The sequence below is a fragment of the Scyliorhinus canicula genome, chromosome 1, assembly GCF_902713615.1.
Source record: "Scyliorhinus canicula chromosome 1, sScyCan1.1, whole genome shotgun sequence".
NCBI classification, from domain to species: Eukaryota; Metazoa; Chordata; class Chondrichthyes; order Carcharhiniformes; family Scyliorhinidae; genus Scyliorhinus; species Scyliorhinus canicula.
The window spans coordinates 267,702,266-267,715,890 of NC_052146.1; the positions used below are offsets into that span (position 1 = coordinate 267,702,266).

The 13,625-nt window shown below is 49.6% G+C and overlaps 1 long non-coding RNA gene across 1 annotated transcript; it reads left to right on the top strand.

The window, feature by feature from the left end:
• The first annotated feature begins 1,632 nt into the window (after nt 1–1,632).
• LOC119974180 lies at nt 1,633–8,620 on the top strand. Its single transcript, XR_005462478.1, has 2 exons — nt 1,633–1,770; nt 7,826–8,620. It is a non-coding gene; the product is annotated as an uncharacterized LOC119974180 (long non-coding RNA).
• The last annotated feature ends 5,005 nt before the right edge of the window (nt 8,621–13,625 follow it).

A 13,625-nucleotide genomic window follows, 5' to 3' on the forward strand; every position in this document is an offset into this window, starting at 1 on the left:
TCTACACCTGGTATATCCTCCCTCCTTTGCAGTGCCACGAAGTGCAATGCGCAGCAGATGACAATGATCCCAGAAACCCTCTAGGAATGTATTGGAGTTCTCCGCCACATCTGATGAGGCACTGAAATGCATCTTCAAGATGTCAATATTCTGCTCTACCAGTGTTCGTGTAATGATATGTGCTTGTTGTACCATCTCTCTGCTGGACTTTGTGGCCAGGTCCATCAACCAGGTCCATTGTGGATACTCTCTGTTGCGGAGGAGCCAATCCTGGATTCTGTCTGGTCTCTCAAAGATGTCAGGAGTCTGTGATCTACTCACCATGTATGAGTTTTGGCAGCTTCCTGGTATTTCCCAGACAGGCCTACATGATTTGCTTCTTATGGTCGCAGACAAGCTCTGCATTGAGCGAGCCGAATCCTTTCCTGCAGATATATTGGAGTGCCTGTTGCCAAGGAACCTTGCTAGCTACATGAGTGTAGTCAATACTGGCAATAACAGCAAACTCAGAAAAGCCCAGTCCTCTGGCCTGCTGGCTCTGTCGGCCTTCACAAACAGGGCATCTATCAACTCATGTATTCACCTTTGCATTGGTGTTTGGGAGGTCCCGTACAGGTTCCCAGTGGAGCCCTGGTAGACGTTCAGTGCAGCCCTTACTTTCAGAGTCACTGGCAATGGATGGCCACTCAGTATGGTGCAGTTTCTGGAAAATGTGGCAAATGTGATTCACCAGATCCCTGGACATGCAGAGGCAGTGGTGACACTGTCTCCCACTCATCTGCAGATAAGACATGCGAGGTCGGTACACCAGCTTGAGAGCCGCCCAGGCACCATGCTTCTGTTAGCTTCATCCTCTGTGTCCAGAAGGGGCCCTTGCTGTACCTTGCTCTTGAGGGTTTAGCTCATCACCTCTGGCGAGCCTTGCGCTGCAATTGCAATCATCTCCGCCTTCTCTCTTGCCTGTATGTGAGAATATAGATGGCCACAAACCCAGTCCCCATCTTCCAAATGTTCCCCCCTCTGAGCATCAAAGAGCCAGCAGGAGTCTCCAAAACTCCAGTTTGTAGTGTGCAACTGCAGCTTTAAGGGTTTGAATTCCGTTACGGCACCTAGACTGAAATCCTGGCCAGCACAAGTGATGTTTGATGCTCCACCCTTTCAGTCCACCCCATGAAACCCTCCAATGGCCCTGCACTTCCTTATAACCATCTACAGTCTGCCCTCACTGTGTGTGCCAAACGCGGACCATTACCAAGTTAGAAACCTGCTGGGCATCGATGCCTGTTACAATCACATGCCCTGCGCACAACATGTTGGGCACGAATAACCATTTATTGACATGCCCTTGCAAGGTCAGCATCTAAAGTTAAGCACCTCGTCAGTCTGCCACATTCCAATTCTTGCCCCAGATCACTTAGGTCCTTCTCTAAGACGCTTCCCCATTCTTACCCTGAGGCCGCTTCCAAACTGCATCCCCCCAACGTCATGCGTCAGAGTACATATTTTGCCACTCTCAACCCTTCCCCTGTTGAAGCCTTGCTCTCGGGCACATACCACAACCTGTGTCCACTTTCACAACCTGCCCCCCCCCCCCCCCCCCCCCCCCCCCCCACACTTAGTGGAGGCCTTGCCCTGTGACCCATCCACAGAATGCCTGTCTTACCACTGGTCTGGGAGGAAGAATATTGTTGGAGATACCCTCCCCTGATGTGGAGCTTCCTGTGAAGTGTGGCACTGAGTCAAGGGGCCATGAGCACTCTGCAATGAAAGGTAGGTGAACAAACCTCAAAATCACGAGCAAGGTGCTGGTTGCCAGGTGCATGTTGCTTTTATATTTTTGTGACATACAGCAGCCTAATTAGAAACCTGTTATGGGCCATGGTTTAGAAAACTCCAAAGTATATTATGGAGTTCACCTGACCGAAAACCTTGATGTTGAATTTGGCTGGAGTGAGCAGAAGATGCTGCCTTTCAGGTGTTGTTCAACGGACTTCTCAGATACTTTTAATCGAAAAAACAAGCTTTATTCTAAGAATTTAGTTAACAATTGTATAAACACACACAGCAAGATTTTTATCCACTGCAAACAAAAAGACCCCACACAGCTACTGTAATCTATGTATAACCCTTAATCAATTCCCCTTAAGTCTGCAGAGGGGTTTGGATAGGTTAAATGAATGGGCAGATATAATGCAATGTTGACAAAGGTGAGGTTATCCATTTTGGTAGGAACAACAGCAAAAGGGATTATTATTTAAATGATAAAATATTGAAACATGCTGCTGTGCAGAGAGACCTGGGTGTGCTAGTGCATGAGTCGCAAAAAGTTGGTTTACAGTTGCAACAGGTGATTAATAAGGCAAATGGAATTTTGTCCTTTATTGCTAGAGGGATGGAGTTAAAGACGAGGGAGGCAATTGTATAAGGTATTAGTGAGGCCACACCTGGAGTATTGTGTTCAATTTTGGTCTCCTTACCTGAGAAAGGGTGTACTAGTGCTGGAGGGTGTGCAGAGGAGATTCACTAGGTTAATCCCAGAGCTGAAGGGGTTGGATTACGAGGAGCGGTTGAGTAGACTGGGACTGTGCTCATTGGAATTTAGAAGGATGAGGGGGGATCTTATAGAAACATATAAAATTATGAAGGGAATAGATAGGATAGATGCGGGCAGATTGTTTCCACTGGCAGGTGAAAGCAGAACAAGGGGGCATAGCCTCAAAGTAAGGGGAAGTAGATTTCGGACTGAGTTTAGGAGAAACTTCTTCACCCAAAGGGTTGTGAATCTATGGAATCCGTTGCCCAGTGAAGCAGTTGAGGCTCCTTCATTAAATGTTTTTAAGAGAGAGATAGATAGATTTTTGAAGAATAAAGGAATTAAGGGTTATGGTGTTCGGGCAGGAAAGTGGAGCTGAGTCCACAAAAGATCAGCCATGATCTCATTGAATGGCGGAGCAGGCTCGAGGGGCCAGGTGGCCTACTCCTGCTCCTAGTTCTTATGTTCTTAACTGTTCCAATTCAATAACAAATTCCATTAAAACTAGAAACCCCTTTTCAAAGGCGTGGCCCAGCACACGGCAATCTCACTGGTATCAGACTTGTTATTGATACTCTGTTGCCCTTTTCAAACAGCAGATTTGAATTCCTTCCAGAAAGCAATTAGCTCTTTTAAGTTACCAAGCAGTCTGGAAACAGCTTTTCAAATGAAGATAGAGAGACACTTCTTTCACCCTGTGCAATTCAAAACCAGTCCAAACTCAAAATAAAAGTAAAAATTCACGGAGCCACAGCCCAGATCCACCCACACAATGACATCACTGAAGCCATGTGATGAGACAAAAACATTTCTTAAAGGAGCACACAGTGACACACCAAATTGACCACTTGATCCAGAGGTGGGGCGGAGGGGGGGGGGGGGGGGGGTGTTGAAATCAATAATGAGTACTCATAATATTTAAATGTATTCATTTTTTAAAAAAATATTTTAATTCTCCTTTTTCACATTTTCTCCCAAGTTTACACCCACCAACAATAAACAATAAACAGTAACAAATATGTCAATCCCCATATCAATAACAATGATCCCATCCTCCCAACAAACCCCAAACATTAACCCGCATGTTCACATAAATAAATGACAAAAAGGAATCAGGAATCGCCCATAGTCACCATTAACACACACATCCCCCCTCCCCCACAACCCTCCCACCCACCCACCCCAGCTAATGTTCAATGAATCCAGTTCTTGAAAGTGCAAAATAAATAATGCCCGCAAATTGTAGAACCCCTCCATCCTTCCCCTCAGTTCAAATGTAACCTTCTCAAGAGTCAAGAATTCCAACAGGTCCCCCCGCCACACCAGGGCACAGGGTGGAGAGGTTGCTCTCCAACCTATCAGGATCCGCCTTCAGACAATCAACAAGGCGAAGGCTACACATCTGCCTCCGCACCCGTTTCCAACCCTGGCTGGTCCGACACGCCGAATATGGCCTCCCGGGGGCCTGGGTCCAGTTTCATGTGCACCACTTTAGAAATTACCCTAAAAACCTCCTTCCAGTAATCCTGTAGCTTTGGACAGGACCAAAACATATGAACGTGATTATCACGCCTCCCCCACCCCCCGCAATGTTCACACACATCTTCTACTCCTTCAAAGAATCGGCTCATCCTCGCCCTCGTGAGGTGTGCTCTGTATACCACCTTCAGCTGTATCAGCCCCAACCTCTTGCACGAGGTAGAGGTGTTCACTCTCCAGGGCACCTTAGACAAGAACCCCTCTTTCATATTCTCCCCTCCTCCATATCCTCTCCCAACTCTTCCTTCCACTTTGCTTTGATCCCTTCCAGTGGTGCCTTATCCGCTTCCAAAATAGCTCCGTTATCCGCCGACACTACCCCCTTCTCCAGCCTCCCTGTCGTCAGCACCTCCTCCAGCAATGTGAAGGCTGGCTCCACCAGGAAGCTCTGTATCTCCTTTCTGGCAAAATCTCGAACCTGCATGTATCTCAACATTTCCCCCTGCTCCAGCCCATGCTTCGCTTCCAGCTCCTTCAATCCTGCAAACCGACCCCTAAGAAACAAATCTTTTGGTGTCTTAATCCCCTTCTCTTCCCATTTCCAAAAGTTTCCATCCCACTTCCCTAGCTCAAATCTGTGGTTCCCCTGGATCGACATTTCCCTTGACCCTGCCCCCAACCCGAAATGTGGGCGAAACTGCCTCCAAATTCTCAATTAAGCTATTATTACCGGACTCATTTCCCCGGGACCATCAGTAGCGGCACTGTTGCTAGTGCTTTCAATCCCAAACCCCTGCAAAAACTCTCCTCCGTTCTGACCCACTGGGAATCAACCCCTCTGACCCAGCTCCGCACCTTTTCCACATTCGCCACCCAGTAGTAAAACATCAGGTTCGGACGACCCAAACCCCCTGCCGGCCTTCCCCTCTGTTGCAGCACCTTTCTAACTCTGCCCACCTTCCCTCCCCATATGAATGAAGTAATCCTTCCCTCAATCTCTCTGAAAAAAGCCTTTGGCAGGAAAATCAGCAGGCATTGAAAAATAAACAGAAATCACGGCAACATGTTCATTTTTACCGCCTGTACCTGACCTGCCAGTGACCGAGGGAGACCATCGCACCTTGCCAGATCAGCTTTCACTCTCCCAACCAAACTAGAAATGTTGTACCTGCAGAGCCCCCCCCCCCCCCCCCCCCCCCACACCCCACTCCCGGGCAACCTGCACCCCCAAGTACCTAAAGTCCCTGCCCTACGGAGTGGCAGCCCCCCCACCCCTGCCCCCACCCTCGGCCGAGACACCACAAAACACTCACTTTTGTCTAGATTTAGTTTGTACCCTGAGAAAGACCCAAACACTCGCAGCAGCTCCAATATTCCCTCTATCGACACACTTGGTTCCGATACGTATAACAACAAGTCATCAACATATAAGGACAACCTGTGCTCTATCCCCATCCGCACTATTCCTTTCCATGCTCCCAAACTTCTTAATGCGATGGCCAACGGCTCAATCGCGAGTGCAAACAGCAGGGGGGACATAGGACATCCCTGCCTAGTCCCACGGTGGAGTGAAAAGTATCTCGAGCTGATGTTGTTTGTGCGGACACTCGCCCTCGGCTCCTTATATAGTAGCTTTACCCAGTCCACAAATCTTGGTCCAATCCCAAACCGCTCCAGAACTTCCATCAAGTACCCCCAATCGGTCAAACATCTTCTCATAGTCCAATGCCACAACTACCCCTGTTTCCTTCCCCTCCGCCGGTGCCACAACCACGTTAAATACCCTTCTAACATTTGAAAAGAGCTGCCTCCCTCTCACGAACCCCGTCTGATCCTCACCTATCACCTTCGGGAGCCACTCCTCCAGCCTACCTGCCAGTACCTTCGCCAATACTTTTGCGTCCACATTCAAATGTGATATGGGCCTATACAACCCACACTCCGTCGGGTCCTTATCCTTTTTTAGCAACAGGGAAATCAATGCCTTCCCCAATGTTTGTGGCAACACCCCTTCCCTATCGCCTCTTCAAACATCCCCACCATCTGGAGTGCCAGCTTATCCTTGAATTTTTTATACTATTCCACTGGAAACCCATCCGGCCATGCCACCTTCCCTGACTGCATCCTCCCAATCGCATCTTCTATCTCCTGCTCTACAATCGCTCCTTCTAATGTTGCCCTGTCCCTCTCCCCTAACCTCAGGTACTCCAACCCATCTAGAAATTCCTGCATCTTCCGGTCTCCCCCAGGTGGCTCTGACCTGTACAACCTCTCATAAAATTCCTCAAAAACCTTGTTAATCAGATCCGGAGCCACCACTAACTTCCCTGTTCTGTCCATCACCTGAACAATTTCCCTTACCGCTGCCTCTCTCCGGAGCTGACCTGCTAACATACTACCTTATCTCCATGCTCGTAAACTGCTCGCCTCAGTTGGTGCACCGCCTTCCTGGTAGACAGTCGGTCAAAGCTCACCTGTAGTTCCTTCCTCTTTTCCAACTTCGCTGTGTCTCCATCTTCTGCATACCTCCTATCTACCTCCAACATCTCACCTATTGCCCTCTGCCACTCCAACCTCTCCTCTTTATCCACCCTGGCATTAAACGAGATCACCTCACCCCTCACCACCGCCTTTAAAACCTCCCAGACAACTGCCTTTGACAACTCACCCATACATTTGAAACCTACATATTCCTCAATTACCTTTTCAATTTTGTCACAGAACCCTTGGTCCCCCAAAAGTCCCACATCTAATTTCCACCCCAGCCTCTGTGCTACCCCCTTCTCTAGTACCATATCCACCCAATGTGGAGCATGATTGGATACTTCAATTGCTGAGTATTCCGACCCCTTAACCCCAGCCAGCAAAGCCTACCCCACCACGAAAAAAGTCGACCCGCGAGTGTACCTTATGGACTGCTGAGAAAAACGAGTATTCCTGTTCCCTCAGGTGCAGAAACCTCCAAGGGTCCACCCCTCCCATTTCCACCATTAGCCCAGGCAACGCCTTCACCCCCCCCCCCCCTCCCCCCCCCCCTCCTCCCTGATGGGACCAGCGAACGCGATATTTAAATGTATTCAAATAGCTTTCCCAACACTGCACGTCGGGAAATGCCATTGAAGTTCGGAGCAATCGATAGGACCCTGTTTACCCGCCCAATGTAAAATGGACTTTTATGCTCCTGCCATTTTCGGCCCCCGCCCACCATGGCATCCATTACAGACGGGAGTGGAAAATCCCGGCCAATGTCATCCATAGCGCACTCACTCCCATGGCTCATTCATGAATAAGAGCTGCTTGGTGAATTATCAAAAGGTACCTATCACCTTTACAACTTCACTCCACGAGGGAGTCCATGACCTCTGGCGAAGGGGGAAATATATGGAAGGTTCGTGTCAAAGTAATAGACCTGGAAATTCACTGTTCTCTCACCATGCCAAATATTATTTTCACATGTGCTTGAATGAGAAGATAATAAAATGAAAACTGTTCTGCAGAATAATCAGTAGTTTTTCAATTTAAGCATTGTACTGTGGTGCCAATAATTGGGAGGGCATTTCTACCCCAGTTGGTGCGAGGGATCCAAATTAACAGTTAATTTTCCTACTTGGGTTGTGTGTAAGTTAACTCATCTTCACTGAGTTCAGCAGTTCCCCTCGGAACTCGCTTATGCAAACAAAAATATATTTCTTTTAATCAAGTAAGACAGACATAAACCCAACATAAGTCATTGCAGATGTTTGACCTTTAAAAGAGCTAATGACGAAACTGAGTAGATGAACGCTCACTAACTCCTATCTCATTTCTGAACAGGCAATACATTTTTCTTTTTCAATGTTCTCCCGTCTCCCAGATCAATCCTTGGAATGTGGAACAAGAAATTCAGCATCACTTCTGGTCTGGATGGCTCAATTTAACGAGAGAACGATTTCAGAATTCGAGAAATCACACTGGAGGGAGAGTTCCACGAACTGACTGTAAAAAATAGTTGCTCCAGAGATCTCCACTGCGTTTTTGTTTGTCACTCATTCGACAAGCCATCGTAAAACACTGAACAAAATGCAACATTTCGCACAATGTGATTACTAAACTTCTGAATTCTGCTCTTAACACCTGGTCAGGCTGAGACGTGCATTGACCACCGAATCCCAGAGGACAGAGGAAGGTTTTCTGCAACAGGATTTTATGTTTAATGTTATACTTGGATTAGGAAATTTACACAATAGGAGTGAGCGGAAAGTGGTTTGGCTCCCCGCTTGGGTCAGAGTTATTCTTGGATCAGGTACGTGTTTATCTGGAGCCAGGTGGAACATCATTTTATCACCAGTGGAAAAGTTAGAACAAGGTTACAATCATCAGCGCAACTAACATCTCCGAAAGTGGCTGAACTTCCTTGTCTCCTCGCTGTTATTTTGGGCACAGGCAACGGATTTTGTTGCAGTTCTTGTTCACTATTTTTGTATTTTTGGCCTCTTTCGATTGGAGAACTGATTCCAGTGGAAGAACATTGTGCAATGTAAATGGGGTTTTCAATCTGGTTCTGAAATCTGGTCTGTTGCTTTGTTAGAAATTAGAGTCACCACGTTATTAAACTAGCTACGAATTAAACCAGCAGCCCACTTTAATTTTCTGTCCACTGGGGCTTGCTGAATGTAGAACCGTGCAGTGTGGGACGAGTGCCATCACCCATTAGTAACTCTGTGCCTTGAGGCAGTTTTACCCCACCAAGTTTAGTCACATTTGTTTGTCTCTAGTGGCACAGTGCAGGGTAGAGGCAACCTCCTGTTGAGATTGTACTGCCGTTGCCAAGGTAGAGGTTGCCATTAGCAGCAGCAGCTGACCTAAAACAATTTTGTCTTTAATGTCTTATACAGTGCCTCTAACATAGTAAAGCATACCAAGGTGCTCCACAGGATCATTATCAACCAAAATCTAACACCAAGACACAGAAGAAGATGCTATTAGGTCAGGTGACCAAACATTTGGTCAAAGAGGTGGATTTCAAGGAGCTACTTGAAGGAGGAGAGGGGTGGATTATTAAAGTGCCAGGCAGCTGAAGTCATGGTGGCCAATGGTGGAGTGCTGGAAATTGGGGAAAGACATCAGAGTTGGAGGATGGTGATCTCAATGGTTTTTTTAGGACCATGAACCCTCACAAAAGCTGAACGATAGTTCCATGAAGCTGACAGAGCCCAGAAAAGAAAATTGCCGCTTGAAAGTAGCTGCAAGCCAGGAACTGAGGCCCTTTAGACTGAAAATGGACATGTTGTAACTAAAGGGACAGGTAGATCGGACATTCAGTTTTATTCCTCTATCAGCCAGGCAGGCAGTGCAGCATTGTGGGAATATCAAGTGAGACATTAGCCTGAGGCCTTGTCTGCTCACTCAAGTGGATGTTAGAGTTCCAACGGAATTTTTTGAATGGTAAGTACTTTCCCCATGGATACCTTTTCCCAGTCTTATTTATTTACTTTTTAGGATGAGCAAATTTGACTCGGCCTTCTTGAGACAAAGACAGCAAGTTTTTTAGTTACTAAAAGCGTAGGGAAAATAATAAAGGCACAACAGACATGTATAGGTCAGAAATGAGAAGTTAAGTGTCCAATTGTGCACTCCACAATCTGGCACAACAGCGGGTCAACGTGCTGGAGGAGGAGGAGGAGGCGGCGGAAAGACATGCTGTCTCGACTGAGGAGGAAGAGGATGTGGATCAGGAGGGACTGGACGACAAGCCCCAGGAGGGGCCAAAGAATAGAGGACAGGCTGGATCGAGGGTCTGACAGGCGAGGAGGATTAGGGAGGCCCTCATTGTTTCCAGATTCTCCTAGGAAGAGGCTGTGCCCATCAGCTCAACATTCCCCCATCCCCCATTCCCTTCTTTCCCAATATCCCACCCCCTCCCATACTCCCCTATTTCCCTCCACCCTCCCATTATCTAACCACTAACACCGCCCCTTCCCCGACCACCCAGTTCCCTCTCCAAGGGTGTGTATAACATCATTCCAGGGTGATAGGCCTGTATTGGCACTGCCAGCAGATCACTGGACAAGGCAGGAGAGTGATGATAACTCGCTGTGAGGAAAGCATTTGTGCTCCTCAGTGTTGTGTTCTGTGATCCGCCATTATAATGACATACGCAGAATATCTAGTTGTTTAACTAGAACAATGATTTATTGATGAACACATGGAAAGATAACAAACAGATTGCAATACCGACAAAGTTACTGGTTCAGTGAACTCTCCTGGAACTACCCTATGTGCGACTGTCCCGTTATACACCTTACTACCAACTGGCAAGTGTCTCATGTCACGTGACCAACGTCGGAAGCCAGCAGCTGGTCGGAGGTCGCGTTGCTAACTATGTAAAATCCTATTCACAGGCAAATCACCACACTCAGTTTTTGCTGGAGTCTGACTCCTGTCTTTCTGCCAACAGTGCGCTCACACCCACCCTCTGAACGGGTCTACTTTTGATTTTGGAGGGGGTTGCGGGAAGCAGAGGGGAACACGGGTTGGGGGTACGGACAAGCCCGCTGTGAAGATTAATTTGACAGAGGTTTGACATGTATGAGGTGTGACATGTTTTAATAGTGAACATTTTACTGTGGCTGGTTTACATTCCCCCTATCTACATATAGTGATCCACCGTGCCCACTTAGTGCTCCTCAATCTTCTTGATCTTTCGTAGTCCACATCGAGGTATGTCTCCAGGATGCACATCAGAGGTGGAGGCAGCCTTTGCTTTCCACGCCCTGTGGCCTTTGATGCCTATGGCGGACATCATCTGGAGGGCCTGAAGCCGGAAGGCCATGGCCGACTTACCGTTGTCACTGGCGTCGCCATACCACCCTGTGTAGCCATCTAAGGTGGCCACCTGCAAAGGACCATGGGACGTATGGCCAACCCAGGACTCAGACAGATACACAGCCGATGTGTATCTAAAACACAGTTAACCAGACCTGATTGAAACCCCCGCTCATTTGCATTTTAATGGCCCATTTTCCCAGGAAAATAAAACTCCAATCAAGCAACTGGTACAGCCACAGACTGATCGGTGCCACTCCCTTGCTCAGAAAGCACAACTGCCAAGGTCAATGACCGCTAAGGACCCACCCAGCTACCAAGGCACCCGTCCCTTTATTAGCTGAAATCGAAGAGAGTGATCGGAGCCCTGTCGAACTATTGGGTCCAAGGTTAAGGACAGTCCCAAAGAGTGCAAAATCCCAGGGGGATAAAAGAGAGCGTTCTAAATGTGTTCTGTCTCTCTTGGATGCGGCCTGTGCCACCCAATTGCAGCAGGAACAGCCGGTTAAGTTCAAGAGCAACAATCGCTACCTGATGGATGAGCCCAGCAGAGACAGAGCCACTTTCTTCTAACCAGCCACGTGAAATCCAGATAAAGGCCTTTATCCATTTGCACAGTGCCGGTCACCCTGAAGCTAAGTATAGGTTATTGTAGCTGATAGGTTGTAGTTTAACTCGTAGTAGATATTGTGTTTGCATGTTGAGATAACTCTTGTGTATGTAAATAAACCTTCTTTTGAACTAACTAATTGGTTGTGTGGTCATTTGATCGATTTAAGGGAAAAGTTGTGGTTCTCCGAGATAAATAAATAGAGCAACACCTGTTCTGCCCGCTCCCCTTGAAATATGCTGGTGTCAGGAAGGGGGATTTGGATGAACTGGGGTCCGCTCCTTGGTGGCAGGCCCTGGGTTGGTCTCCACCGCTTCCTCCCTCCTAACAGTGCCTGTAGGGTCCTGAGGGTCTCCATGGGATGGAGAGGCAGCTGTAGTGAGCTCCAGAGGCCTCTGAGTCATTTGGCGCTGCCTGTCCTGGAGGCTCCCCATTGTCTGCACCATGGTGTTGACGCCGTCAGGGATGTTCCTCAGTAATGAGCCAGGCTCTGCAGTGCCTCAGCAACGTCCGTCTGGATCTAGGATTCGTCCTTCAGTGACTGAGACATGATTTTGAGGCCCTCAGCCATAGTCATCACAGTCTGAGCCACGTCTCAAGACGTGGGCATTGTGCTGAGATTTCCTACTGCGGTTGCCACCCTAGCAGTATTGGCCTTGGTACCACACATTGTTGGCAGATTCTCCTGTGCCTGAAGACTTTGAGACTCCTCCAATCAGTCTTCCGGTTGTTGGAATGTTGCCGAAACCCCCTCCTGAATGTCGCGGCTGTGTCCTATCATCTGCATCGGCTCTGGGATAACCTTGTCCAGAGGTTCGGCATTTGGCTGTGACCCAGCTGTGACCTTGCATCCAGAAAACCTCCAAGTGTTGGCTCCCTTGGATGTTCCTGCCTCCATCTGGTGAGCATCAGCGACTGTGTAGTGCTCACCACATTGTGCCCCAGACCCTTGTCCACTAATGTCGCCCAATGAGGTGTGTGTCTCTGTGTTGGCGGGTGCTAGCTGTAGCGCATCGCCGGTGGTATCTTCGGAGCTCTCCTCCAAGGTATTCTCTTGTGTGTGTGGGGAGGGGGGGGAGGGGGGGGGGGCGGAGTGGGAGACGACTCCGGATGGTCCGACCTCATCAGATGGCAATCCTGCAAGATAATGGAGATATGTGGCGAAATTCTCCGACCCCACGGAGGGTCGGAGAATCACCCGGGGCCGCCGAAAATCCCGCTCTCGCCGTGGCAGAAATTCTCCGCCACCCGGGAATTGGCGGGAGTGGGAATCACCCCACTCCGATCGGAGAGGCACCTGCGGCGATTCTCCGGCCTGTGATGGGCCGAAGCCCTGCTGCTGGGAGGCCTCTCCTGCCGCCGAGGTTTGAACCACCTCTGGTGGCGGCGGGATCAGCGGCGGGAGCGGGCCCCCGGGGTCCTGGGGGGGGGCGCGGGGCGATCGGACCCCGGGGGGTGCCCCCACGGTGGCCAGGCCCGCGATCGGGGCCCACCGATCGGCGGGCGGGCCAGTGCCGTGGTGGCACTCTTTTTCTTCCGCTGCCGCCACTGCCTCCACCATGGCGGAGGCGGAAGAGAATTCCCCAGCGCGCATGCGCGAACCGGCGAAAGCCTTTCGGCCAGCCCCAGCGGCGGGCGGCGGGCGTCAAAGGCCGCTGGTGCCAGTTTTGGCGCCAGTCGGCGTGGTGCCAACCGCTCCGGCGCGGGCCTAGCCCCAAAAGGTGCGGAGAATTCCGCACCTTTGGGGAGGCCCGACGCCGGAATGGTTGGCGCCACTCCGCTACGCCGGGAACCCCCGCCCCGCCGGGTAGGGGAGAATCCCGCCCATGGTCAGTGAGAGGGAAGAATAATTTTGTCTGACATGAACAGCTCACATGGGACAGGTCATCGAGATGAAGGGGCAGTGGATCCTCACCTCTCTGGCACAGGCCAACCCCGCTGTTGGTGACTGCTCTCTCCTCAGGCAACCCTGCGATTTCCAGGGCCCGTTCCCCATCGGGGGCGAGGGCTCAAATCTCTGGGATTCCTCCCTCCCGTCTTGGCCCCTTCCCATTCATTATGGACTATCTTCTCCTGTGGGAGAAAGAGAGGGGATTGTGTGCCGCACACGTGATGGGCGATAGGGGTCTATAGCAGGCATGTATGGGGACAGCAGCTGGACATGAAGGTGCTAGTGGGTGCCAGGGCTTTCTGAGGGCC